This window comes from Bubalus kerabau, chromosome 17 (assembly GCF_029407905.1).
Source record: "Bubalus kerabau isolate K-KA32 ecotype Philippines breed swamp buffalo chromosome 17, PCC_UOA_SB_1v2, whole genome shotgun sequence".
Taxonomy (NCBI): domain Eukaryota; kingdom Metazoa; phylum Chordata; class Mammalia; order Artiodactyla; family Bovidae; genus Bubalus; species Bubalus kerabau.
Genome location: NC_073640.1, coordinates 4,726,999 through 4,740,269, shown reverse-complemented (window position 1 = coordinate 4,740,269; position 13,271 = coordinate 4,726,999). Strand labels below are relative to the sequence as shown.

Below are 13,271 nucleotides of genomic sequence, written 5' to 3'. Positions count from 1 at the left end.
GAACTGGGCTTTGGGGAATCCCCTAGTGGCCTGGTGCTTTCACTGCCCTGTGCAGGGGTTTGGTCCTGGTCGGGGAACTAGGGTTGTGCAAGCTGCATAATGCCACCAAAAGAAAAAAGTAAAAAAAAAAAGCAACTGGTTTTTCATCAAGTTGGGAAAAAATGCCTGATTCTGATCTTAGTATTTTTCAGTTTAGCTCTGTAGTTATTTAGTTAGCTTTCATCTCAAAATAAAACAAAACATTCCAAACCCCCCAAAACAAAATTAAACAACCTTAATCCTGTTCCACTCAGTTCTGTTTATATAGTGCTTTAGAGGATGTCCCAATGGACCTTGGGACTCACTGCTCTAATGGTTCTCAAGAAGGGGAAAAAAGCTGAAGGAGCTCTGGATCTATAACAAACCTTTGGGTTCTCAGTCGCTGGGGAATGCAGTGCCCAATCCAAAGAAGAGGCATCCACTTGGCAGTGTGGCCCGGTGGCTAAAGATTTCCAGGCCAGTTCGTCTGGGCCCAGATCCTTCCTCTGTGTACTACTGTGTGACCTCAGACAAGTTACATCACCCCTCTGGTCCTCAGTTTCTGCAAACAAAAAATAAAGATAATAGTGATTCTATCTCTAGCCTTGTTGTGTGGAATCAGTGAGCCCATGCCTGGCAAATTCTGCGGCCATAAATATGGGGAAGCCGGAATGGGTATTAGAGCATCCAGTGGGGATTGGACCAGGTGGTCTTTACATTCAGTGATCTACCTGACCTTTGCTGACCCCAATCCTCATGCAGATATCTGCTGGTGTCCTTAGACAAGTGAAAAGTTCTCAGGGTCAGGGTCTTCTAAGATGAAGCAAAATAATGAAATAAAAAGTCCCATTTTCTAAGTCTGGGCTACAGAAAGCAAAGCAATCAAAGATTCTTAAAGGTTGGCATTCTAGATAATAAATTTGTGAGTTACTGAAAAGTTGGGTTAAGGCGCTTGGCCCCTAACCAGGCTTTTCTGCAGCCTTTAATTCTGAGGCTTGGCACTCCCTAAGAAGCGGGTTGGTTCATTTTTGAATGGGGCATCTGCACGGTGGCTCTCCTGGGTAGTACTGCCTATAGTACCCAAATATTTGTGTTTGAGAGAGTGAAAGAGGCATTTTGCTGTGGGCAGAGGAAACAGATGCAGATAGTGGTTGATTGTAAAAGGAAGAGCCACTGGGAGGGAGGGACCCCTTGGGCAGTGCCTGGCTTCTCTCATTAAATGTGGATTCTGAGCAGCAGGGTCTCGCTCTCCTTCAGGTATTCTGTCTAATATGGTGAAACAGAAGCTAGGTTGGAACCCTCATCACCAACTTGCTGTTTCCAATGAGTTATTTGCAATTTTTAAAGCTATAGTAAAATTACTTAAAAGGCACAGACTTTAAACATTGTTTGATGGTCTGTTAGTTTCCTAGGGCTACTGTAACAAAGTACCACAAATTTGGTGGCTTTAAGAGTTTTCTCTCATGGGTCTGGAAGCTGGAAACCCAGAATCAAGGTGTTCCTTGACCTTTCACTGCCTCTTCCTGGCTCCTGGTGGTTGCTCGCAGCCACCGTGGCTTGTGGACCTATTTTTCTGATCTCTGTCTCAGTCACCACGTTGTATTCGCCTTGTGTGTCTCTGTTTCCTCTTCTTATAAGGACATCAGTCCTTGGACGAGGGCCTTCTGTAACCTGGTATGGACTCACTCTAATTTAACTAATTACAGCTGCAAAGACCCTATTTCCAAATAAGGTCACATTCTAAGATTCTGATGGACATGAATTTTTGGGGGACACTTTTCCTCCCAGTGCAGATGGCTTTTGACAATTGTGTATACCCAGGTGACCACCACCCCAGTCAAGAACCAGGATATTTTCATCACTATGAATTTGCTCATGCCCCTTTCTGTCCTGACTCTGTAATTGTAGATTATTCTTGCATTCAAATAAATGGAATTATGTAGCGTGTGCTCTTTGGTGTCTGTCGTCTTTTACTGGCAGTGTTTTTGAGAGCCATCCATGTTGTCGCATGGATCAGTATTTTGTTCCTTTTTCTTGCTGAGCAGTCTTCCGCTGTGTGATATACCAGATGTGTATATCCGTTCTGTTGACGAACATTTGAATTGTTTCAACTTTTGGGACTGCGTATAATTCATGATACCAATATAGTAGCAATGCATATTCTTTTTGTTGTTGTTTTTGAGCACATAGCTTTTGATTTTTCTAGGTTGATACTAGGAGTAGAATTGCTGCTTCATACAGCAGGTATATAGCTCATTTTATTAGAATTGCCAGTCTTCCAGAATGACTGTAGGCCCTCAAGGGTAGTGTGTCAGAGCTCCAGTTGCTCCATATTCTCATGATCTTGGTTACTTTCTTGGCAGTATTTTCTTTGGTGCATAGAGAGAGTAGACCTCTGCACAAGTTTCTATCCATGAGCTGTAGAGCTCAAGGCCCTCCAGCTAATGATCCGCTTCACTCCTTTCGTTTTCTTTTTTGTCGTGTTGCTCCAAGGAAGCTTTTGGGCACTAAGGTCTGCTGGAGTCCCTTTGTCAACGGTCACTTTTTTCCGAGAATAGCAGAAGTATGAGCCCTCCACACTCTGTTCTTTCACCCTTGAGTCTCTTTGCTCATCGGAGGTCAGAGTTTGAAGGTCAGAGGTTGGAGTCCTTCAGAAGGACATCAGCAGCTTTCAGGAGCTGTTCAGAATGTTCAGGGGTCCCATGTGACTAGTTCCACACTGGATTTCTTTCTTTCTTTCTTTCACAATCAAGTATTTTCCTCACAGATCTCTATTGATGGTGCTAAAGCAATAGCAATAAAGGGAATAATTCAAGAACAAAAGAAAAAGCTTTAGTTTTCCAAGACACATCTTTGCTGCCTTTTGTAATAGTGAATAATAATTATTATAGTAAGTACTGAGCTCCTGGATACCATCCCATGTTCTAAGTTTTCTATATATGGAAACTTGGTAAATACTCCCATAACCCTTTGAGGTCAGAGTTTTGTTTCAAGGCCATTCTACAGATGAGGAGTCTGAAGGAAGACAAGAACGCCCATGTTGCCCAAGGTAAGATGGCGCCCATGTTGCCCAAGGTAAGATGGAGCCAGAATTTGAACACAAGATTCTAGCTTCAGAGTCAGTATCTTACCTGCACATTTTTTTCCTTAGGGTCATTCACATTTTGGAAGCCTAGACACATTTATTTAAAAGGGAAGCATTATATCACTACCACAAATGGGAGCTCCATATCACTTGCCATAGTAGATGATAACTATAAAAACAGATACTCTGATAACAGCATTATGCTAACTTATTCCTGTTATCCTCACCCACAGCACCATTTTTTTTAATGGTTTGCGCTTTTGAGTCAAATATAAGAAAATTTTGCCCAATTCAAAGTCACAAATATTTTCTCCTAGAATTTATTTAGTTTTAAGTTTTACAATTACATCTATGATCCATTTCAAGTTATTGTATGCATAGTGTGAGGTAAAGGCTATGCTTAATTTTCTTTTTTAGGGTTATGCTTATTTTTTTAAAAAAAATAAGGATTTCCGGGACTTCCTTGGTGGTCCAGTGACTAAGACTCTGTGTTCCCAATGCTGGGGCCCTAAGTTCGATCCCTGGATAGGAAACTAGATCCCATATGCCACAACCAAGAGTTTGTATGCTGCAATGAAGACCTGACACAGCCAAATAAGTAAATATATATATATATTTAAAATAAGAATTTCCGGTAGTTTCTACAGCATTGGTTGAAAAGACTCACTTTTCCTGCCTTCTCTGAGTCTGGCTTTTCTCAGGGAATGGGAAGATTAATTCTCGAAGTTGCTACAAGGAGAGAAAGGTATAATCATTTTGCTACACAGGATGTAAACTCATTGGCACATGGTCAGGACTCAATAAACAGCAGTTAGTTCTCAGATTATGCTAAGTGCTTTCCTGTTGTTTGGCATTTAGATTGTTTCCAGTTTTCTTTCTTGAAGTGTAAACAGCAATGCAGTGGATATTCCACGTGTGCTTTTTTTTTTCTTTAAAATTACTTTAGAGTATATTTACAAATCTTAATCCATTCTACAGTTAGTGTCAGAAGCATATACCCCTACCAGAAGCCAGAAGCCATGCAATGCTTTTGAATTAGCTCTGCTTCTAACCAGACGGAGCTCCTTGGGAGGGTTAAGAACTGAAATCATCGCCTTCTCTAGCAATGAAGGGAATAATTCAAGAACAAAAGAAAAAGCTTTAGTTTTCCAAGATACATCTTTGCTGCCTTTTGTAATAGTGAATAATAATTATTATAGTAAGTACCTCACCGCACCCCCCACCACCAGTTGGTGGTTTTTCATCTTCCCTTTAGCTGAACACACTCTTCAGTGATACTGTTCTCTACTCTTTTGTTTACCTGTTTGCCTTCCCCACTGGCCTGCATCCGTCTTACTGGAATCACTCCTTGCCAGCTCCCAGCACAGCGCCGGCATATACTAGGTTCTTGGTGAATGTTGGCTGTAAGAGCAGCACGCAGTGCAGCGCGACCCAGCGGCTGGGTCTGCGGACTTGCCTCCGTTTTCTGACAGCAGCGTTCTTTTAGCAGTAGTGCTGTGGTTCCAAGGCGTTGCGTCATTTAGATAGCTTTCTCTAAGTGTGGGTTGGTGCCATTAGTTAATGTTGGATGGTGTAACAGGGTACTTGTATCCTACATTAAACAACATTGAATTTCAGAGTGAGGACATTTCTTTTCAGTTCTTTTTCAACTCTTCTTCTCTAGGACAAGATTTCTCAGTCTCAGAACTATTGACGTATGGGGGCTGAAAAATTCTTTGTTGTAGGGCGGCTGCCTTGCGCATGGTAGAATGTTTACAGCAGCCTGGCCTCCACCCATTACTAGGTGCCAATAGCGCCCCCACTCCCACCTGTGACAACCAGAGTTATCTCTAGACGTTGCCAAATGTCACCTCCAGGTTGAGAACGACTGCTCTGGGAAAAAGACTCATTCTGGTGCTATTGTATTTCGAACACCTCTACAACCCTTGCCAGGGATCTCCCTGGAGGTCTAGTGGACTGGACCAGTGGACTTAAGACTCTGCTTTCACTGCTTAGAGCCCAGGTTCAATACCTGGGTTGGGAAACTGAGATCTCACAAGCCTCACGGCCAAAAACAAACAAACAGAAATCCTTGCTGATACTTCCTTTCCAAAAAAGAGAGCACTTCCCTAGCTCAGCAGGCAATGCTTTCTCACTTGAACTTATGTTCTTTTACTTTCCTTGATGTTAGCTTCTCATTTTGGCGAGTGAGAACTGTTTTTCTCTCAGTGTTAAGTGTTGTGGAGTTTTCTTTACAAATCAATTTAAGTAAAAAGTTGAATGAATATAGAGAAACATACCTCAAATATGTAGATATGACCCAAATAGTGCTGTGCTAGATACCTGCTTCTAAGGAAACGCTGAGTCATGCATCTTCCTGTTTCAGAGCTTCTGTCGGCAGGCAGGTTTTCGTGTTTTGCTTCACCTAAGACAATACTCCAGCTTGGGAGATGCCCTAGGGATCTGGTGTAGTGCCAAGCTTCCCAGATGTGCTGACACGGATCATATACATGCAGCACCTATCAGAAGTGTACCGCCTGCTCCAAGCATTTGATCTGTGGACCCAGGAGTGAGTCTCAGTTGATAAAATCATTCAGGTGCTTTGGATCACAAGGGTAAAGGCCGTGCATGTCTGGTTGCCAGCCAATCCTTTTCTGAGAAGCCGGTATTTGAAAACAAACCACACAAGGCTGGAGACTTTCTGATTTAATAGAGATCAGATGTGGGAAGAAAGCACAATATGTCATATTGTGACATATCATATTTCATTTCAGACATCTTGGCAAAGCTGCCAAGCTGCTACTGACTCTGCTTCCCTCATGGGAAAAGGCTTGATCAGATGGCAGTGTGAGTGAGAATATCACACTTAGCAACCCTTGATGAATTAATGAGTCTAGACATTAAGCATCAGTGGCTACCAACATCAGAGAAGAGTGGACCTGGCACCACCTGTAGTTGTGACAAAGGATTTAAACTTTGTCTGATCCAGTCCGCAATGTGCAAAAGCACAGGATGGAGGGATGTGTTGGATTGCACCATGAATGCACAACCAGCAAAGCTAGACTGGGGGCGCTCTTGGACATGTATCCTGGGTTCTTTTTTTTTTTTTTTTTTTTAATTTTAAAAAATTTATTTGGCTGTGCCAGGTCTTCGTTGCTGCATGTGGGATCGAATTCCCTGACCAGGAATTGAACCCAGGTCCCCTGCAGTAGCAGCTTGGTGTCTTACCCAGTCTTACACCAGGGAAGTTTCTATCCTGGCTCCTTTAGCAGATGAATTGTAAAGGGAAGAATGGAATGGAGGAGAAATCCTGTGGGTTAAAAGAGGATTCAAAGATATATGAATTTTAAAAATGGGCAAAGCTAAAACCTTTACTGTCTAGGGAAGCACGCTTGGTTGATAAAACCAGAAAGAAACCTGACAAATGTTTCTGTAGTAGTCAGGATGGTGGTTACTTTTTGGTAATTGAGATGGGACTCATGGAGAGCCTTCTGGAGTGGCCTACTAGGTTCTATTCCTTGATTTCATGGTAGATATAAGATTTGATTATCTTATAATAATTCATTAAACTATACATTTTTTTCTGTTACTTCTATATTTTATTTTAAAATAGTTTTAAAAAAGCAAGATGTGAGAGGGGACATATGAATACCTATGGCTGCTTCATGTTGAGGTATGGCAGAAACCAACACAATATTGAAAGGCAATTATCCTTCAATTAAAAATACATACATTAAAAAAAATGCAGGGTGCAAAGGAATATGGGTAAAATGCCACCTTTGTAGGCAAAGAGAGGAAATATGAAAAATATGCTTGTTTTTTAAAAATGTAACCAATGTAAGGATAAACCAAAAACTAATGAAATTGTTTTATCAGGGAGGGAGAAATAAGAGGGGAGAAAGAACTTTCTGAATATGACTTTTATCATTTAGTTTTTACTTTGAAATGATGGCATCACCGACTTGATGGACGTGAGTTTGAGTAAGCTCAGGGAGTTGGTGATAGACAGGGAAGCCTGGCCTGCTGCAGTCCATGGGGTTACAAAGAATTGGACACAACTGAGTGACTGAACTGACTGACTGAACCTGACTTTAATGGATTGAAATACAAAAATTTAAAAATTAATGAACTCAAGGTGATAACTGAAAAATCATCATTAATTACCTTTGGAAGATGTTAGGCAACAACTCATTCTGAAAGCTGGTAAGTAAAGACAAAGAATCATGCTTTTTTAAAAGTGTTATAAATATTTATTTGTCAAAATATTTTTTTAAGAAAGTGGAGTAAGGCAAGGCTGAATTTCAGCTAATGTTATGCCACAATCACAGGTCACATAAAAAGAACAACAGCAACAACCAAAACCCCAATTGTCCTAGCAATTTCAGAGGATAAGCTTCAGTGTTCGAGTCCAGAGCTAACATAGAAGAGTAAAAGGTTGCTTGCCTCTACATGTCATTTTAAAGGGAAAGGAGATGTTGCAGGTAGACAGGGAGAAGGCTTCAACAGCTAAGGAAAGCAAGATAAGAGGGATTCTACTGTATGGGAGAAAGGGGATGCCAGCAAAATCCTTACCTAGGGCTGTTCAAAGGCTGAGAATATAAGGGTCAGAATATAAAGGCTACAGAGACTGGTATCAGGAGGAAAGAAAAAAGTCAACTTAGAAGAATTAAAGAGAAAACAAAGAGACTTCCCTGGTGGTCCAGTGGTTAAGAATCCGCCTGCCAATGCAGGGGACCCAGGTTCCTTCTGGTCTGGGAAGATTCCACATGCCACCGCAGAGCAGCTAAGCCCCTGAACCACAGCTCCTGGGCCTGTGCTCTGGAGCCCACAAGCCACTACTGTTGAAGTCTGCACTCCAGAGCCCATGCTCCACAACAAGAGAAGCCGCTGCAATGAGAAGCCCGCACGCCACAACGAAGCGGAGCCCCTGCCCGCCACAGCTAGAGAAAACCCACACGGCAACGAAGACCCAGGGAAGCCGAAATAAACAACAAAAAAAGCTTTTTTAAAAAAGAAAACATGGTTGGTCACAAACTCTTCTGTTTACTGAGACATGAAGCAGTGGAACCATGTCAGCAAGGGGGACCATGTGGAGCAAGTTCTCCTATGTGGGACCACAGTGTGAGGATCTGCAGTCTGCAGTTATCCTACCTCCCGTCTTTCAAAGGCAGTACCCAGCTCAGTGCGCATACTGCTCCGGTTCGTACTGGGCCATGTCACAGAACCGCATGCTGTAGCCTGCGACAGCTCACTCTCTAGCCCGTAACCGTAGCCCTCTCCACCTGTGGGGCGCACAGCCCTGCTGCACGATGCAGGGGCTCCGTCCCCTCCATCACAGGAGGGAGTGGTGGCAGTGGCAGCAGCAGCGCCTGAGTTTGGCAACAGCTGTTTGTCCGTCGGAATCAGCAGAAGTGGAGCTGAGGAGGCGGGCCACAGCTGTGTTCTGGACTTGAGGGGGATGGGACATGGTCTGCTCTGCGTAGTCGTGTGCAGACGCTGCTGCTGCCAGTACTGCCTCGTGAAAGTGAGCTCGGGAACGCTTACAGTAGTCGAGCGCTCTGTAGGATAGCATGACTGTAATAAATGTAGCCTGTGGTGTAAGGTGTGTGCACCGCTCCATACTGTTCATTATAACTGCTTGGTAAGTCCACCACACGACCCGTACGATCTGCTGGGCACTCTTTTGACCAGTGCCCCTCTTTCTCACACTGACAGCAGCCGCTCCCGTCTCCCATCCCAGGGGCAGTCCAGAGCAGCTGGTGGACACCTGCACATGCATTCTTTTGCCTGGAAACTTGATAGTTTCCCCTGTCAGCCTCCACTGCATCCTCTGCCCACTCCATGTGTACAAAGGCATAATCTTTCACAATGTCATCGTATTTGATGACTGGACCGTACTCCTCAAACTTGGCTGAGGCCTTGCTCTTACGCTTGCTGACCTCACTTTGATGCTCCCCGCATGCAGCCAGTGCTGCTGGTGCTGCGTGGCACCCTCAGCCCTCTTGTCCTCTGCATGCAGAAGGCCACAGGTCTTAACGCGCTCACATTCCAGCACCTTCCAACACTGCTCAACGAGCGAGCGGGCCTCCTGCCCTGTGGCCTCCCAGGGCAGGTTCCCAGTGAACAGCTTCATCATCTGACGAGAGCCTCCTGGTGGCAATAGCGGTGGGTCCCGCATCACAGAGAACTCTGCATAATGGCGAGCGCCACGCGTGGCTCGGTGCCACCGGGTCAAGAGTCAAGCTTTTATCCTGGGTTTTCTACCCAGACCAAATCTTAAGAAAATAGATGAGGAAAGAATGTTCTACTTCATAAAAGAATCACAGTAATATATATAGAAGAGAAGATAGAAAGTCACCACCTAAGAAAACAGTGGATCAAGGCCGTCATCCTGAGTATGTGATGAAAGGTAAAATGTTGATGGAAAACTTTATAATGGATGGATCATGGAGAAACAACAAAACATTCGCTCTTTAAAGTGGGACAAACAGAACTTCTGTGTCTCCTGATATAATGCGACACCTCCTATGAAAATTGTGCCTGAGCCCAGTGAAGCATCCTGATCTAAATATTATAATTACAGAGACAAATATGTTAAATGACATTACAGGGGTGCAATTATCCAAATCCAGAATGTGGGAAGTCTACAGGACAAGTGACTCAGTTTCTTCAATAAAAACAGAAAGAGAAAAATAAGTTACTATAGATTAAAATGTCTTAAAAGTGTTCAGAATATACCATAAAGCTACAGAAATCAAGACAGAGTGGTTTTTGGCATAAAGATATAAATATAGGGGGTTCTCTGGCTCTCCAAGGGTTAGGACTTGACTCTTTCACTGCCGGAGTCAGGTTCAGTCCTAGGTCAGAGAACTAAGATACCACAAGCTGTGTGGCATGACCAAAAAAAAAAAAAAAAGATAGATATACATAATAGATCAGTGGAATAGAATTGAGAGTCCAGAAATAAATCCATATCTACCCATGTATTTGTGGTCAACTGAAATATAGGAAGGGTGCTGAGACTATTCAGTGAGGAAAGAATCATCTTCTAAAAACTAGTGCTGGGAGTGCTGGATAGCAATAGGCAAAAGAGTGAAGTTGGGCTCTTGCCTCACACCATATACGAAAACCAATTCCAAATGGATCAAAGACCTAAATGCAAGAGCTAAAACTATAAAAGTCTTAGAATAAACCATGTATATCTTTGTGCCCTTGGGTTAGATAGACACTTGTTTCTTAGATATGACACCAAAGGCACAAGCAACCAAAAAAAAAAAAGGTAAATTGGGCTTCCTCAAATTTAAAAAGTTTTGTGCCTCAGGGGACATTGTCAGGAAAGTGATATTAACAAGTGTTTGTGAGGATACAGAGAAATCAAAACCCTTATACATTGCTGGTGGGAATATAAAATGGTAGAGCTGTTTTGGAAAGCTGACTGACATTTCCTCAAAAAGTTAACCATGAGTAGCCATATGACCCAACAACTACATTCCTACAAATATACCCAGGAGAACTGAAAACATACACCAACACAAAAACTTGTACACAAGTATTCATAGCAGTATAACTCATAGAAGTAAAAAAAAAAAAAAAGAAAACAACCGAAATATCCATCAACTGATGAATGGATAAAGAAGATGTGGTTTATCAATACATTTTGGAATATTATATGACAACAAAAAGGAATGAAGTTACTGGTCCTGGTGGTAAGATGGTGACCACTACTGAGTGCGATGTGGGAAGAGCAGTGAATGAGCCAGAACTGTTCAACCACAAAGAAACTAAGAGGGAAGCAGAGTCTTTCAAGGAGCAAGGAGGTGCATACCATGTCAAGAAAGATTACAGTGATGCTTATAGCTATTATACATAGATATGTTTCCTTAAAAAGGCTAGCTGATATGGGAGTTGGGCAGTCATCTAGATGATGATCAAAGGGTTCCAGAAAGCTCTTGGAGATGAACAGCAGTGAGTGAGGTTGTATGACAGTTCCGCCCAGGGACTTCTATGAGAGGGCAAATACCACCTATCTCTAGGGAATGCCTTGGTGGCACCTTGCGGTTTCTGGCGAGCACTAGAACTTGACTATGAATATGCTCAGGCACAATAGAAGTTCAGGATTGCTAATGCAGTCACAGAATATGAGAAAACAGCAGGAACAGATTTTGAGAATCGGGATTTTTGGAAGTTTGTTTCCTGTATGGACTGTGCCCTAGAATTTGCCCCTGCCTGCCACTGCTTCAGAATCATCAAAGAATATTTAGCAGTCTGAGTGGTTATCCAGAAGCCCAGTATGTGACAAGTAACATTTTGCAAATGGATCCCACCTTTGCAGCTGCTCTGTATGTATGAGGTCTTTGCCTTTATTATGAAGGTTGTATTGAGGTGGTTTGGTTTTTTGTACAGCCTCTCAGGATGGCTCCTGACCATGAGGAGACCTGCATTGTCTGTAGAAATGCCAAAGAGCACACATGAAAAAGGATGGGAATACAACATTTAAAGAAGGAAACTACAAACTAGCACATGAACTGTGCAGAGAAACTCTGGGGATAGATCCAAAAATATAAAAACATAACATAACATGTTATAAACATAACATGTTCAAAGCAACAAATGTCCAAAAACATACAAATAGTTCATACAGCTAAAAAAAACAACAACCAAAAAACCCAATCAAAAAATGGGCAAAAGACCTACATAGACATTTCTCCAAATAAGATATACAGATGGACAATAGACATATGTAAAGATGCTTAACATCACTAATTATTAGAGAAATGTAGATCAAAACTGCAATGAGGTATCACTTGACACCTGTCAGAATAGTCATCATTAAAAAGTCTATGAATAACAGATGTTGAAAAGAGTGTAGAAAAAAGGGAACCCTCCTACACAGTTGGTGAGAATGTAAATTGGTGTACCCGCTAGAAAAACAGTGTAGAGATTCCTCAAAAAACTGAAAATGGGGACTTGGTTGGTGGTGCACTGGTTAAGAATCCACCTGCCAATTCAGGGGACACAGGTTCTACCCCTGGCCTGGGAAGATCCCCGTGCACCACAACTATGAGTCTGAGCTGGAGTCTGTGAGCTACAACTACTGAGCCCATGAGCCTAGAACCCATGTTCCACCACAGGAGAAGCCTCCGTGCACTGCAGCTGGAGAGTAGCCCCCACTCGCCACAACTAGAGAAAGCCTGCTTGCAGCAATGAAGACCCAGCACAGCCATAAATAAATAAATAGAATTTTTAAGAAGGAAAAAAAGAACTAAAAATAGAACTATCATATGATCCAGCAATCCCACTCCTGGGCACATACCCAGAGAAAACTCTAATTCAAAAAGATACATGCACCCCCCAGTGTTCATAGCAGCACTGTTTACAATAGCCAAAGCATGAAAGCAGCCTGAATGTCCATTGACGGATGAATGGGGAAAGAAGATATATCACATATAGACTAAAGACTGCAGGTAGGGGAGGAAGACATAGAGTGAACAGGGAGATTGCTTGTGAACTTTAGTTTTATATATATATATATATATATATATATGTATACAATGGAATGATATATAAAATGATCTATAATGGAATACTACTCAGCCATAAAAATGAAATAATACTATCTTCAGCAACTGGATGGACCTAAAGATTATCATACTAAATGAAGTAAATCAGAAAGAGAAAGACAAATACCATATGATATCACATATATGTGGAATCTAAAATATGATATGAATGAACTTATTTACGAAGTAGAAACAGACTCACAAACATAGAAAACAAACATGGTTACCTAAAGAGGGTGGGGGGTATAAATTCGGAGTTTGGGAGTTCAAGGCATTCTTTGGTGGTCCTGGGAGCTTTGAAACTTCTGGTCCAGGGATTTTTTTTTTTTTTTTCAGTTTGACTAATGAAACTGTTTGGGACCCAGAAAATGCAGGCTTTCCCAGTTTTACCTGGAATGTGGACATAGGTCACCTCCTTCCTTCATCATGTCTCCATGTACTTAGCATAGTTTGTTTTCTTAGTTGGATACCCTGTGCCTGTGTGAGAAGGGTGACAGAAAGGGAGCCAGACTAAGCACTGCAGGTAGGGGAGGGAAAAGTGAAGTTGCTCCCTTTCAAAGAGTCGGGTCTGACTCTTTGCGACCCCATGGACTGTAGCCTACCAGGCTCCTCTGTCCATGGGATTTCCC

General features: G+C 42.4%; 1 protein-coding gene and 2 pseudogenes across 5 annotated transcripts in view; 2 read left to right on the top strand and 1 right to left on the bottom strand.

Annotated features, from left to right (window-relative positions):
* The window catches only part of IL34 (interleukin 34), a 60,706-nt gene that overhangs the window by 26,936 nt on the left and 20,499 nt on the right, over positions 1–13,271 (top strand). The gene's annotated exons all lie outside the window — the stretch shown is intronic.
* Positions 8,262–9,218, bottom strand: LOC129632089 (RNA-binding protein 4B-like; annotated as a pseudogene).
* On the top strand, positions 10,902–12,225 carry LOC129630943 (dnaJ homolog subfamily C member 7-like; annotated as a pseudogene).